Source organism: Miscanthus floridulus, chromosome 11, assembly GCF_019320115.1.
Source record: "Miscanthus floridulus cultivar M001 chromosome 11, ASM1932011v1, whole genome shotgun sequence".
Classification (NCBI taxonomy): domain Eukaryota; kingdom Viridiplantae; phylum Streptophyta; class Magnoliopsida; order Poales; family Poaceae; genus Miscanthus; species Miscanthus floridulus.
Genome location: NC_089590.1, coordinates 74,468,193 through 74,483,763, shown reverse-complemented (window position 1 = coordinate 74,483,763; position 15,571 = coordinate 74,468,193). Strand labels below are relative to the sequence as shown.

General features: G+C 48.0%; 1 pseudogene; it reads left to right on the top strand.

Annotated features, from left to right (window-relative positions):
- Positions 1–15,571, top strand: part of LOC136493417 (uncharacterized) — a 35,567-nt pseudogene that overhangs the window by 19,324 nt on the left and 672 nt on the right.

The following is a 15,571-nucleotide window of genomic DNA, read 5'->3' as shown; positions in this document are numbered from 1 at the left end:
TTTTGCTGATATGTTACGGGCCACAATGGGCCAATTCTACTATGCAATTGGGCTAGCCCAATAGTGTGTACTAAAATATGGGCCCAACTAAATCTAAAAAAAAATACACAAAACATGGGCCTAATTGAAGAAAATAGGCCATAAAAAGCCTACTGATGATGTGGCAAGGTGACAGCCTAATGACATGGCAATAGCTGAAGTGGAAGCAAAACCATGACGGTTCAGTTCATCACCATAGCCTCTTCCTATAGTTGCCCTCCGGTTTATCCATGACGATCCAAAAACCAACCTGTGACGTTTTATTTTGGTCCAAAAAAATGTATGACGCGGGATAGGTGACGTTTCACTGGACCGTCATCGATAGTTAACTGTGACGCGTTTTCGCTTGTCCGTGACTAAATCAAAACGTCACGTAAAGCCAAAATTCTTGTAGTGCTTGCCTTTCCATCCCTTCTTGTTTTCTTCTTCTTCGTCATCAAGTCACCACCATCTTCATGGTTGATCTTGATTTGAGTTTGGGGTGTCTTCGCTTGCTCAACTTGTGGCTTTGGTTGAGGCTCTTCTAGTTGCTTCACTAATTATTTGGTTGGGCACATAGAGGTGAGATGACCCCAAATGTGGCACTTGAAGTACTTCACATGCTTGAGCCTCTCTTCTTCTTTTATCTTCTTGAGCTTCTCAATGTTAGGGCAACCATTTGCAAGGTGTCCCGCTTCATGACACCGGTAGCATATGGTATGAGAGAGCTTTCTTTGTTGTAGCTTCTTCATCTTTCTTTCTCTTTTTCTTTCGCCCTTTGTCATCTCCTTCTTGAAGCCAAGGCCACACTTGTCATCATAGTTTCTTTGAGTCTTCAACATGTGCTCAAAGATGGCTTTTGAGTTGTAGCACTTCTCTAACTTGTTGCTCAAATTCTCCACTTCATTTTTGAGCTCATTGTTCTCTTTCAAAAGGTTAGTCTCACAAGACATAGAAGTAGAACAAGCATCTATATGTGAAGAACATGGCATTTCTAATAAATCATCATAAGAGGTGGATAATGCTTCTTGCCTACATCACAAGGGTTAGCAACAATATGTGATTGATCAATTGACCCATGTGAAGAGCTTTCACTAGTTTTAGTTTTTCCATTGGAAAGCTCCTTAGTGAGAAAAGCATGGTCTTGTACCAAGTTATCATGAGCAACACTTAGTTCTTCATGAGCCAATTTTAGCTCCTCATGTGAACAAGTAGTAACATAAAGTAGATGCTTTTGTTGTTCACATGTGTTCTTTAGAAAAGAGTTTTCATTTTTCAATTTCTCGGTTTTAGCCATCTCTTTTTTCTAAAGCTTTGATCATACAACCATATCTATCTAGAAGCTCCTCATATGAATCAAGATCAATCATATTTGCATTAGATACCTTAGTGTCACCTTGTGACATGAAGCAATGAGATGTAGTTGGAGAGCTTGAAGAAACATCACTCTCATAGCCCGAGCATGATCCATCATTATCACCATCAAGTGTGCATGGAGTAGCATCATCATTGGCATCACTTGTAGCATCACCATCAATCTTGTCAAGTGATTTTATGGTAGCATCATCATCATTATCACTTACCATGAGGTGGAGCAATCTTCCACAATTACCGAATTGTGGCTATGCTCAACATCCTTATGTGCCTCCTTCTTGGGCTCATCATCATCATCGGAGACCAACCCATATTTCTCATTGAGATAACTCCATATCTCATGGTCGGTCTTCATGTCTATAATCTCTCCAAAGATGTTATCATGCAAAGATCTATACATGATGTTAGTAGCTTGGATGTCGAGATCTAGGCATTTCTCTTGTGCTTGAGTTAGATTATCTTCATCCAACACATGAGAAAAGCCTACATCTACCATCCACCATATTTGAGAGCAAATAAACTTAAAATCACATATCATCCAATTTTTCCACCGTGCAAAGTGTGTGCCATAAAAAATGTGTGGACAATCAACATCTAGCCCATAAGTCACCATCCTCTCAGGTCGGTGAAGACCACAAATGATAGACCTAGCTCCGATACCACTTGTAGGGTCGAGATGGTGACTAGAGGGGGGTGAATAGTCGTTTCTAAATTTAATCGTGCCGGCTAACCAAAACAAATGCGGAATTAAGACAATCGGTCTAGCCAAGACTACACCCCTCTATCGAAGTTCACAAGCACCTTGCAAAGATCGTAATTAGGCAACAAAGGTGTCGGGCTAGCTAGAGCTCACCTAACCAATTCTAGAAGTAAGGTCACACAAACTTATGCCACTAGTACTTTAAGCAACGAGGGAGCTCCTACACATGCTAGTAAGCAAAAGCACAAAGCTCCTAAGCTCACTAGCTATGCTCAATAACAAGGCAACCAATGCTAAATTAGAGAGCGCAAATACTTAGCTATACAAACTAAGCAATGTGACTAACAAGGTTACACAAACCAAATTAGCCACACAAGGGAGCTACTTCTATGCTACACAAGCAAGAAGGTAACTAGTGAGCTACACAAAGCTAACTAATTACAAGAGCAACTATACAAGCACAATGTATATGAAGTGAATACAAGCTTGTGTAACGAGGATGCAAACCAATGGGAACACAAGGATGACACGGTTATTTTTATCTCGAGGTTTACGTGCTTGCCAACATGCTAGTCCCCATTGAGACAAGCACCAAGGTTGCCGCTAGTCCTCTTGCTAGTGGTGACCCACAAGTCACACTCTCCCACGTGGAGTGCTTACCACAAGCTCTAGCACTTGACTTGGCCGGATGACTTGTCGCCCTTCATGTCTCGCTCTACTAGAGTTGCTCTTCGTGGCTCCCATGGGGCGAGCAAAATGCCCCTCACAAAGCTCTTCTCTAGAGCACCACACAAGCCGTCTAGGAGGTGGCAATCTCCAAGAGTAACAAGCACCACAGGCTTGCAACTCAATAACCTAGTGCCACTCGATGTAACCTCACGATGCAATCGCACTAGAATTGCTCTCACACAATCGAATGATCACTATCAAGCATATGTGAGATGTAGGGCTCCCAAGCACTCTCAAGCATGGACACAAAGTCCCCCAAGGTGCTCGACCACATCCATGGCCAAGACCCCCTTCTATTTATAGCCCCATGGGCTCAACTAGCCGTTACCCCTTTACTGGGTATTTTTTGGGACGACCGGACGCGCAGGTCGTGTGCACCGGACGCGTCCGGTGCGGCGATCGGACGAGTCCGATCACTGCATTCGGTCACTCCTTGACCGCCATGTGTCCCATTCAAACAAAATAGTCGTTGCCACCCAACGGAGATCGAACGCATCCGGTGTGCCGACCGGACACAGGAGGGGCAGCGTCCGGTCGAGTCTAGAGAGCTCCTAGAGCCGCTCTACTGCGACTGGATGCATCCAGTCACACCGGACTAGACGCTCCTAGAATCCGATCAAATATAGCTCTGAAAATCTGTCTTGCTGGTTCACACCGGACGTGTCCGGTCACTCTCTGCAACCCTGTATCTTGCTATATCACTATGACCTGACGCTGAACAGTAACTCATTAGCATCCGGTCACTCCACTGAGCCAGAGTCTAGTCACCTCGGCAACTCTACTCACGCCTGGCCAGAATACCGGACATGTCTAGTATCGATATCGGACGTGTCCGGTCACATCGGGAAATACTAGACGTGTCCGGTACTCATGTCGGACGTGTCTGATCACCCCGTGACCAGCGCATTCAACTCCTTTTCTTCACCAACTTCAGCGCCGCCTACATCATCGTACGTCACACATGATCGAACATAGTCCCTACGCATCCGGTCACTTGTTTGTCCAGCGTTCGGTCAAAGACTGAGACCGCGCGCTCAATTGCTGCCACTGACCGGATGCGCCGGTCCTACCGAGGCCAGCGTCCGGTCACTCATAGTGACCCCTTCTCACCTCCATTTCATCGCCGAGTTGATCCACATCAACTCCAACTTCTTCTCCTTTATAAATGTGCCAACACCACCAGGTGTACACCACCATGTGTATGTGTGTTAGCTTTTCACAAACATTTCCCAAAGGATTAGCCACTCAACTTGCCACGCCACTCGATCTTAGCGATGATGCAAAGTTAGATCACTCGAGTGGCACTAGATGACTGATATGCAAACAAGTTTGCCCCTCTTGATAGTACGACCATCTATCCTAAACCTGGTCATCAACTTCTCTACACACCTATGACCGGTAAAATGAAATGCTCTAGGTTATACCTTTGCCTTGAGCATTCCATTCCATCTCCTCCATTGTTGATGCAACACATGCACCAACCAATCACCAAATGATATGATCCACTTCATATCATCACGTGACCATATTGGTTCATCGATCTTGACTTCACTTGCTTTTCATCGTTGCCTTTGTCCATCAACACCAAGTCTTGCTCAAGCTTCACCGCCACGCGGTCCATCGCTCCAAAGCCTTCAACTTGCCCTTCACGCTTGCAACCGGTCCATCAAGCCAAGTCATGTCTTGATCTTCTCCACCTTGATCACATGACTCAATGTCATGTCTCATGTGCAATGAGCTCCTCCATTGTCACATGTGTGAGCTTTGCAACATCTCCGAGCCATTTCCACCTCCATGGCATACGTTGCTCACACACATGTACCTATGGACTAATCACCTATGTATCTCATATAAACACAATTAGTCCACCTAGGTTGTCACTCAATTACCAAAACCACACAAGGACCTTTCACCATCGCCCCTATAAAACCAAAGGGTTAGCCCCCCCAGGTTCCATACATTGCATCCTTGCCTCCACAGCCACACCGCCACCGCCATCGATTAGGTTTCCTACCTCTGCATCTCCACCACCGTCGAGCCCGCATCCATCCACGCCCACCTCCAATGGATCCATGGTACCATTTTGACATCACCTTCTAGCATTGAGGGCCTCGTCCCTTGTGGTCTTCTCCGTGCATGGACCTTGGCCGAGGAGTGGCTGCTGCTCGACGAGGAGGATTTGCCGTCGCTGCCCGATGGCTATGTGGTGTCATTCACCCACTTCCATGAGCATGGGTTTGCGACCCCCGCCCACAAATTTCTTTGGGGCTACTACACTACTACAAGATCAAGCTTCAACATCTCAATCCCAACAGGATCCAGCACATGGCGACGTTCGTCGCCCTATGCGAGGGATTCCTGGGGATCAGCCCCCACTTTGACTTGTGGAGGCACTTCTTCGCCATCACCCTCTAGAAGAAGAGGGAGAAGAGCGGCAGGTAGGAGCTGCACATGTCGATGGGGTGCGCCGGCATCCAACTTTGAAACAATCGGGTCGGCGAGTATCTGTCCAAGCTGTTGTCAACGTCCAACAAGGGGTGGCACTCGTAGTGGTTCTACCTCAAGAATGCCGCCACCACCCCTCTGCCAGAGTTCACCGAGCGCCTGATCGAAGAGGCCCCAGAACAGTGGAGGAAGTGGGGCATCCCAGAGAAGGATAAGAAGATCCGAGACCACATCGCTGCCATCCACATCTTGAAGGAGAATGGCTTGAAGGGGTCAGGCATCATTGTGGCTTACCATGCAAGGAGGGTGGCACCATTGATGACGCGCATGCTTTTGTTGTATGCGATGGCGCCTGAGGCGTCGTTTGATGGAACGGCGCTCGCCGAGGGGACGCTCCTCAACTCTGAGATCACGCAGCGCATCAAGGAGGTGATGGAGCCTTTGTGGGATGATGTAGGTGCCTCCCTTAACTTCATCTACCTAGTGCCAGGGCATCCTCCGATGTGGCTAGAGTTAGGCTACATCATCTTCATAAGTCCTCCTTTCTCCTGCCTTTTCTTTAATCGATTTCCCGGCCCCTTGAGACTAACTTTGAGAGGGGCGGGACAAGCCAAGGGACCTTATTTTCATGGATCACCCGGTGCCGCTACCGAGGGATTTGGCTATGAGGACAGCGAATCATGCCAAGGGCGAGCAGCTGAGGAAGGCGAAGGAGGACAAGAAGAGGAAGAAGCAATGGAAGCTGCAGGCGTAGGAACGGGGGTAGGACACTGATAGTGATGACGATGGTGACGATGATGAGGTAGCCGATGACATTGAATGGGACAACCTAGAGAACAAGGATGCGCTGATAGGTATCGGTTCGTCCTTGTAGGCGTTGGGACCCTTCCCATTCCATAGAGGGGAGGGTACGTCTAGGGAGCCAATGGAGGCGGGACATACCATCAGCCTGCCCTAGGAGCCAATAGAGGTGGGCAGCTCTGCCGTCGTGCCCGAGGTGCCAGCAGAGGCGAGCAGCTCCGCCGTCGTGCCTCAAGAGCCAAGGGAGCGGGCCCCTTTGCCCAAGAGCAGAGGGCGGCTCGAAATTGCCTTGTTCTGATGAGGTGGAGCGAGGGTTGGGGGGTTCGCCCCCCAAACGAATCTACTGCCCGACGGCGCTGAGGTGAGTTATCGGTTCCTCTGTGTTTTTTTTCTATTTTGGTCGGATTTCATCGTGACTTATGCTTTTCGTCCCTTGCAGGGTTGGCAGGTAGCGTAATCCTTTAGCACTGGTGCCAAAGAAGAGCATCACCCTCCAATTGAGGCGGCAGCCATCGGCTGGTGTCCCGCCTGTTTTAGGCGGAAGCGATGCCAGTGTGACCGTGTTCGCTCAAGGGGCGCCTTCAGAGGTCGCGGAGCAGCCAGTGACGGTCGTGATACCACTACCGATGATGGGACAGATGGGGCTTCTGACCAAGCTCATAGTGCTGACCGTGGTGGGCACGACGTAGTCGGTCATGACCCTATCGATGCTAGTGGAGGTGGCGGTGGCCTTGATAGATGGGTCATAGCCAGGCACAACCGTAGTGGCGCCTGAGGTATCGGCACGACCCGTGACATCGGCGGCCCAAGCAACGGCGCCTAGCGTGGGCCGAACGGAGGGGGACATGGCCGAGGGGTCCCCAGGAGTTGTGGTGCTAGGAGAGAGGTCAGCGTTCGCACCGCTGATCCCTTCCATCGCCTGGGGGCGTCCCGATGGGGACGTCATGGCGAGAGGGGTCGGCAGCGCTTGGAGCTGGTGGGGAGTCATCCCTAGCCCTGATGTCGGTGGGCAGCGGCTCGCCCGCGTGGGGTGAGCCCCTACTCCAGTGGACGAATCCGCAGGATCCGACGTCGATGCTCTTCACCCTTGACGATGCTGTCGAGAGCATGGAGCGGGAGAAGCACCGGATGTACCCATGAAGGGTTTCCCCGGCCTTCTGTCGGCAGTTTTTGAGATCTCATGGGTTCCTAAGACGCTTGTATGTGCCCTAGAAGTTTTCCACGAAGATCTATTTTAGGTCCGCCCAACTTTGGATTCTATTGGGGGAAGGTGCTCCAACCATGTTCGCACCGAATCGGCCATGAACAATGAAAGGTTGCGGATAATGGAATCATCATTATCCGCTCCACTGGCTTGGCAAGCAAGCCGATAATCCTTGAGCCACAGTCCGGGGTTTGTTTCCCCAGAGTACTTTGGGATGTTGGTCGGTCGTCGGTACCACGGTGGAAATACGACGTTGAGGATGTGTCGCCCAAAGGCCTGAGGTCCTGGCAAGTCGAGGCTCGGGCTTTAGTCCTCAGCGCTGTCGTAGTGTCCGCCACGACAAGGGTGGTAGCCGTGGCTAGCCCCTTCCCTCATATCGTCGCGGGTACGTCTGTGGGCGTCGAGGGTGTTGCGCGCATCACGGTGGCGGCCGAGATGCTCATGCACCAGGACCCCGCTGCGTGGCCTGCCGCCTTGCGGCGCCTGGTGGACTGACGCATCCTTGTTGGGTCGCTCTGAGGGCGTGCGCTGGCTGGCGTCGAGCTCACATTGTCGGGACAGCGAGCTCTCGGCTCGCTACGCCGCCGCACGCTCGAGTAGCGTGCGAATCTCGTGGTGGGCCCAATGGTCCTCGGGCGTCGTAGGCCCCGAAAGCCCTCGGAGCAAGGCCACCACAGCGGCGATGTTCTGGCTCACCCGAGTGAAGCATGGGAGGGCTTCATCATCCTCGATGATCCTTTGGTTCATATCGTGGGCCATGGCATACGCACGCCCACCGTCTCTATGGCGCTCGATCTCTCGATCGAGCTCCACGCGTTCTTGCTCGAGCTAGAGTCGTGCTTCCTTGAGCTCTTGGTGCCGGGCCTTTAGCTGCTCCATCCGCAGGCGAGGTGGGCCCCCGTATCCCCCTCAACCTCATCGTTGAGGTCGTTTGTTGGGTTAGCTTCTCCCTCATGGATGCTTTTTGATGTGTCCCTCAGGGGTACCTGCCATGAAACACTCACGAGGGGGGTGATGGCTCCCCCTGCTAGAGTCAGAGCTAAAGGGCGACTCTGATTCTTCTGCGAGGAGGTCATGGAAAGACTTCGTGACATATTCGGTCATCCCCACGAACTCATCGTTCGTAGGGAATGGAGGAGTGCGTTGTGCCACAAGGTGGCCAACGGTCTCTGTGACATTGCGCAGACTGAGCGGGAGCACCGTCGGGGCGCTCCGGATGAGCTATTCTAGAGAGAGCGGCTCTCCTCCGGCAAGGTGTGCCATGACGCTGGCGAACGAGAAGGTGAGGTGGCGAAGGTCCTCCCGGGACGGTTGAGGTCCCAGGAAGGCGCCGAGCTGGCGCTCTAACCTCCCGTAGCCGAAGTCGAGGAGCTGGTCACTCCCGGGGTCGCGGGCCTCCTATGCGTGCAGCTGTAGTTCCTCAAGCGCCTTGGCGATCGCGTCGAGGCCAGTGGGGTGGAGAGGTTGGACGGCAGCGAAAGCCCACGCCAACTCTCCCTCGATCGTGACGATGAAGTCCAGGTCCCCGAAGCGCATGTGCGCGCCCGGGACCTAGCTGATGTTGTGACTAGCCATCCAAGGCCTGGTGTGGATGTCGAGACACGCAAAAGGCCCCTACCTGGCGCACCAACTGTCAGTTTTTCGAGTTACCACCGACGAGTAAATTTCTAGTATTGCGTGTCTGGCTCGGATGGTGTGCTTAGAGTCCCTATGTCCAGTTCATCACTGCTGCCCATGTTACTAGCACTAAAAGTTTGCAGTAGGGGTTACAAACGGGTAAGAGAGGGACAGATCCCAAGTCTCTGATGGAAGGAATGAACGGGTGCCGAGAGCTTGGTTGCTACTCAACCGTGTGTTTGTGTTGTGTTCCAATCGGTTCGAGGTTCGATGGGTTCGTGATGGTTCGATCGGGTCTAGCCTGAATCGATCCCCTTCATGGGACGCTCTGCTTTCCCTTTTATAGGCCAAGGGAAAGCACGGGTTATAGCGGAGCAAAGGAGAAGAACGAGAGAGAGAGTAAGTCCTTCAGGATCGCTGGGTCCTTCTTGTCCTTCATGCGGGTCCCGCTGACCCTGTAAATGTCAACAGAGACGGCTCCACGTCGTGGCCCTATCCGTCACAGGCGCCATGCGTAGGCGTCGTCTGCCGGTCATGGCGCTCCACTCCGTCCTGGCAGACGTCGCGGTAAACTGACGCGCCTGTTAGTGTTCGTACGAGGGTTAGGTAGAACGGCACCGGTACGGCCGACGCTGTTCCTGATGTGAATCCTCGGGTATGGCCCGTCGTGGCCATAGGTTACATCGGGGCGTGCCGGTCTCTTCCCCGGTGTCAGAGTTTTTACCCAGGCCCATATGCCTGGACCTGAAGTGGTTGGTGGCGGTATGGGACCCCATCGAACGAGATGGAGCTGGAGCCCGCGGCCTCGGGGTCAGGCGAGGCGGAGCCCGCGGCCTCGATGTCGGGCGAGGTGGAGCCCGCCCCCAAGGGCTCCCCAGAGGTCGGTCGAGGCGGAGCCCGCGCACCTGGGGGCCGGTTGAAGTCGTAGTCGTGCTCTTGACTGCTCGGATAAACTAATATTGATGACCATTAGTCTCTCCTCTTTGGGTACCCTAGTATTGGTCCCCGACAAGACGGAGAAGGTGGAAAGAGGAGGAGAGAAGCCGTTGAATGCTCTAGTCAGGGGAACAACAGATTTGGATCCTTTGGGCAAGAAGGAAGCAAGCTCAAGGGACATCTGGCCATGCTTCTCAATGTTTCGGTGAGAAATTACAATACATGTCATTATTATTATTGTTATTTAATTCTGCACTCCTACATGCTATATTTTTTTAACACTGCACATGTTTTGTGAAATGGAAGAACGACCCTGCTCCCTAGCATACGTATACATGGATTCAAATCCGTTGGATTTACTAATTCTTGGAGCCCTCTTAATAGTTAATACAAATAGGGGTTCAACATGCAAGAAATTTCTCTTGTTTATACTTGCACATGACCTGATTTGTTAACATGTTCGAAATAGCAACGTGCCTCTTATTGTCTTGCCCCGTACCTTGACTGCTCCTATGGCATGTTTACAGTATGTAATCTGTCACAGTAGTTTTAGCCTTTTAGATAATTTGATACTGTAGCATTCATGCATAATACTGTTATTTTAAGGCTTGAAAGTGATTTATTACTCAGTCCATTCCAAATTGTAAGTCATTTTAGTTTTGTCCTAAGTCCAATTTATCTAACTTTGACCAAGTTTATAGAATGCACAAACATCTACAACATAAAACAAGGTTCATTAGATACACCGTGAAATATATTTTGATATGTATTTATTTGATATTGTAGATGCTAATATTTTTTTTCTATAAACTTGATCAACATTAGACAAGTTTGACTTACAAAACTAAAACAACTTAACATTTGAAACAGAGCGAGTACCTACTGTTTTTCTTCATTTAGCCAAGGAGCTTAATCCACTATTTAAGTTGCAATCAATGATAGTGTAGTAGTGTGGTATTACTTGATTATTCTGTTGTATTTTCCCTAATAAGGGATCTTTAGTGACTTTAGTTATGAGCTAGCTTGATAAGAAACAACACTAATATCAACTCAAGATGATTACCGATAATTTTTTTTACTAACTTATCAATGTTAGCAAGAAAATTATGAAATCTAATATTATGTCAATCCAAAGTTTGAACCATCTTTCCTGGTTATGTCAAACTAGACGTGCTATGATCACATGGATGATTTTCATGATACCCCAAACAACCTAGAAGCATTGGTTGCAGCCATGCCCCTACAAAGCACCCTCTTGTTGCAGACTACAAAGAGTGAAAGGACAAACACCAATGAAAGGGATGTGCATTCATCCATGCTTCAGAGTAATGGCAGCGGTGGTGGCAACCATGGACAAGAGACTTGCAGCGCGTTCGGCTGGTCAGGTGGTGGCTTATTTCAGCTTGTTTCAGCTTATTCTCTCTCACAGAATACTATTGAATCATCCAAAACCATCCGAAAATTACTGTGCAAGGCACCAGCCGAACGCGCTGTTGGAGACGGAGTGAGACTATAGGCGGGGTCCCTTCTTCCCTTTTCTTGAGCAATGTCAAAGTCGAATGGTAGCAACAACATGGTAGTGGCAACCAGAGATGGGAGACAAGCTTGGCTAGTTTGTTTTTCACATTGTGCATCCCTCACCTATAGCAACTTCAAGTTTGGGAAGACATGCTATCGACTTTTGAGGCTAGGGATTTAACTCACAATGTGTAGTTGTTACACAGACAAAATAAGTACCATCGGATGCATGCGCACCTGTTTGAATGTCCGTATATGGAAAACTAATCACAATTAAGTGATGATTAGCCCAACTAGCATGCCAAGTCGAGTCGAGGCATCTGGTCAAATCCCAGTTACTACCAACGACCAGCACTAACAGGACAGTTACAACGTCATCACTCAATTTGTCTGCTGTTATTGAGGGGATACTTGGGGTGGACAAATATGGTGGCTTACACCAATATTGGTTTTTCTGTCTCTGCATTTCCTTTTATGACATGGTAATCTTAGCTAGCAGCATTTTATTGGATCACATCTCTCAGGGTATAATTGCTTGCTGGCTCTTTCTATCTCGATGATTGAAATCTAGTGTATATCATGTTTGTTAACAGTTCACGTAGATTACGATTTAAAACATCAGGTCATGTTATTCTTAACACATTATACTTATTGTGCAAACTCTTGTGAAAGAATAAATTGCAAACACTATATTTGTACCTTTTTTATTTTCCATTTTATTATTTGTAGATGTTCTAATATTATTTTTTATCCATTGGGAATTATTTGAGGATGTCTTTTAATGTGATCAGTACTGTCATTTGTATCTCTTGGTTTGTTTACTTTATTCAATATGAGGCAAAAGCTATGTCTTACGCTGTATTCTTGTTTCTGCAAATGTTTACTCACATGAATTACAAGGCGTTATATGGCCCCCACATATCAATGAGAGGCCAAATTCAGTTTTTAAAGAAAAGTTGATTGAGTTTCTCAACAAACCATTTACACAGGAAGAGTATGATAAGTATTTTGCCCTGGCTACTGATCGCAGTCCACTGCTCAAAGAACGAAGAACCCGTAATAAGCGCCCTGTTCGTTTGGGCTCGTTTGGCTTATAAGCCATGGCTGAAAGTACTGTTGGCTGGTTTGGTGTAAGAGAAAAATACTATTCGTTGGCTGATAAGCCATGGCTTATAAGCCAAATACGACCAAGCGATCAGGCTGATGGTGGCATACTACCCCTGGACGCATGTGATGAACAAGTCATACTTTGATAGGTACACAGGTATGCTTTTGTATCATGCACACATTAATTTTTTCACAATCAACTCTTGTTGTTTGGGCTTTGGCTGTTTTTGAGTCTCATTGTTTTTTTCCTTTTGTAAATATCTTTGTACTGCTTATTGCAAATTTTCTTGGTAAAGGTATTTTTTATGATGTGTACTGTGTTAATACTGCTGTTGATGCACTTCATGAAACCTTCTACGTGCCACCGTTTCTAATTATTGTTTTCATTTTGAGCCTTAAATCCAATCGCTGGGCTGTTTTCGAATTACATATGCCCCAAATAGATGGTTTGCTTGAATCTCTGATTGTAGTTGTGGACATTCTTTCCATACCATACCTGTGGTCCATAATTTGTAAAGTTAGCATTGGCTGTATTAGAGATGAAAAAAATGTTACTTTAACAATTGCATTGGTTCATTTCACTCTTGTAGAATTTTGGAGTTCTAATGCTCATATTAGGCCTGTTTAACTTGTCTTTTGACCTGTATCTTTCTCCCGGTGGTGTGTCAGCCTTCTTTTTGGTTCTGGATTTAGTTGTTCTAAGTTCTAAGTCAGGAGATTTGTCAGATGGTGTTTGTGGTCAGAGGTGGTAGTGTTTCTCCATAGCTGCTTGTTTGGACCAACCTGTGGTGGTTTTTTTACCAGTGGTGTTATTGTTTTCTCAAGGTTTTTTCAGTTGTCTGTCGTTTTCTGTTTTAGTAGTTGACTGGTGGTCCTTGTAGTTTCCAGTGATCTTGTAGTTGTGTTTAACCTTGTAGTTTCCAGTGATCTTGTTTTTTTTTGTTTTTGTGACTTAGTGATCTTGTTGTTGTGTTTAAGTTTTCCTAGTTGTCAGCCTTTCTGTTTTCTCCCTTTGCAGCTGTTGTGTTTGGCTCGTCTTGTTTAGACTGATCTTTTGAGTGAGTTGTCTAGTGAGTTGTCTAGTTGGCTGATAGCATGTGTTTAGTTGTCGTCGGTGAAGCAAATTTGTTAAGTTGTTTGTTGAGTAGTTTTAATCTCGCACTTATAAGGGTTATGGACTTATGGGTCCGCTTTTTCCCTTAAAAATTGGACCAATCTCTTCTAATAAAATTGCGACAAAGCTTTTGTTGTCCTTTCAAAAAAAATGTGTATTCATCTGAGTGCAAGTTATGTTTGGAACTTGGAGCACTTTTTTTATCGAAGATTGCAGGAGCTCTGCCTTGCAGAAGCAAAAAAAAAAAAAAAGGGCAGACCCAGTGCCGGAGGCTCCCACATGAGTGGGGTCTGAGGAAGGGATAAACCGAGACAAGCATTTCCCCCGTAAAATCTGCAGAGAGACTGCTTCAAACCCACGACGTGGTGAGTCTGTGAGACAGCTCTCACCACTGCACCAGGCCTACCCTTCTGCCTTGCAGAAGCAAACAACAGAAAATTCTGCCCTTGCAGGCTATATGAAGAGAGAGTGCAGAGAGCACAGCCTGCCTAAGGCAAAGGTCCTCCTGCTACTGGTTGCCGAAAGCATGATGTCGTTGTGTGATATCCTCTTTTACCTGCAGCTCCACCACCAGCGCTGTAGAGCTCTCGTTTTCGAATACTCGCTTCTTTTCTTTCCTCAAATTCCACATGGCATAACTGATTAATTAACCAGTTGAAAACGCTTCTACGCGCCTTTGCTGCGATCTGTCACCACTTGGCAATGGAGGCGACATTGGCTGCCTGGATGTTTGGAGGTAGCTAGAGAGAGTTTCCCAATCCAGTACCCTCCTCCAGATGTCATTAGTGAATGGGCATATGGTAGGGACAGATGTAGTCAGATTTTCTGTTGCCCATGACAGAGTGCACAAGATGCTTGGTGTGGTCATCCCCTCCTTGCTAGGTTGTCTGCTGTCAAAACTTTGTTTTGAATTAGAATCCCAGGCAATGAAGTTGAACTAGAATCGTGCCAAATGCGCTCTGTGAAGTGTGCAATGAAGCGGATGAGACCCCGGAGCATATCATAAACGGTTGCCACATTGCTAGGCAGTACTGGGCAGCAATAGGGGTGCCCATGTTGCCTGGGCAGGATATGAGTGAGCTTCACAAGCTAGATCGCCCCAACAATCTGCCGCGGGAAGAATTTGGGACGTTCGTTGCACTATTCTGCTGGCAACTCTGGAAGAGGCGCAATGCTGTCATCAGCTGCTAGGATCCAGCCGGAGTGAGGCAGAACAATGGCGGCTATTGCCCAGAGGGAGAAGACCCGTAGTGGATAAATGGTGTTTGCTCTTTGAAGAGGCAACGTCACAGCTTACTTAGCTAGACTGAAACAATCGCCATGTATTTCCACTTTTGCTTTCCAAAATAGGCCGTGTTTTTTTTTTTTTTGAAAGGCAAAGTAGGTTGTGTTAGCTCAAAAGAAGCGGCGAATTAGATTTGATATGCGGACTTAGCGGTTTGTATTCCCTGTTAGCCATCCATCTCCAAGTGACGGTTGCAGATGAACGTCCTGAGTCATAGCCAGAGGGAAATAATTTCCTCGAGTGGCATCCGTGATTCTTTCCTGTTGGCTTCTAATCGACGCATTATTCCTCAGCTCCTGGCTAACTGATTTGTTCTTGCACTTAACTAAACTGTAGAAGTTAGGTGCCAACATTCTTGGGGCGTCTCCTTGCAACCAGCTACTGTGCCAAAATTTGGCCTTGTGGCCATTACCCATTGTCACAGTGGTGCACGCACTGGACAGCAGACGGTCTGTGGCATCACAAGGGGTGTCCATGCCCACCCATGGCTTCGAATCATTAACCCGCTCAGGCCAAAGCTAGGCTTACCCAGAAGCCGGCTTGTTCGGTTTCTTTTTTCAATCGGAACAGTGTTTTTCTCTCCAACAATTCAGCCAGAACAGTGTTTTTCAGCCAAAATTCAGCAAGCCGAACGGGACCAATCTAAATCGCTTCGCTCTTTTGCGTGGGCTTTTCTTCTGGTTGCAGGTAACCGCAATACCATTTCTTTGTTGTTAATAATGT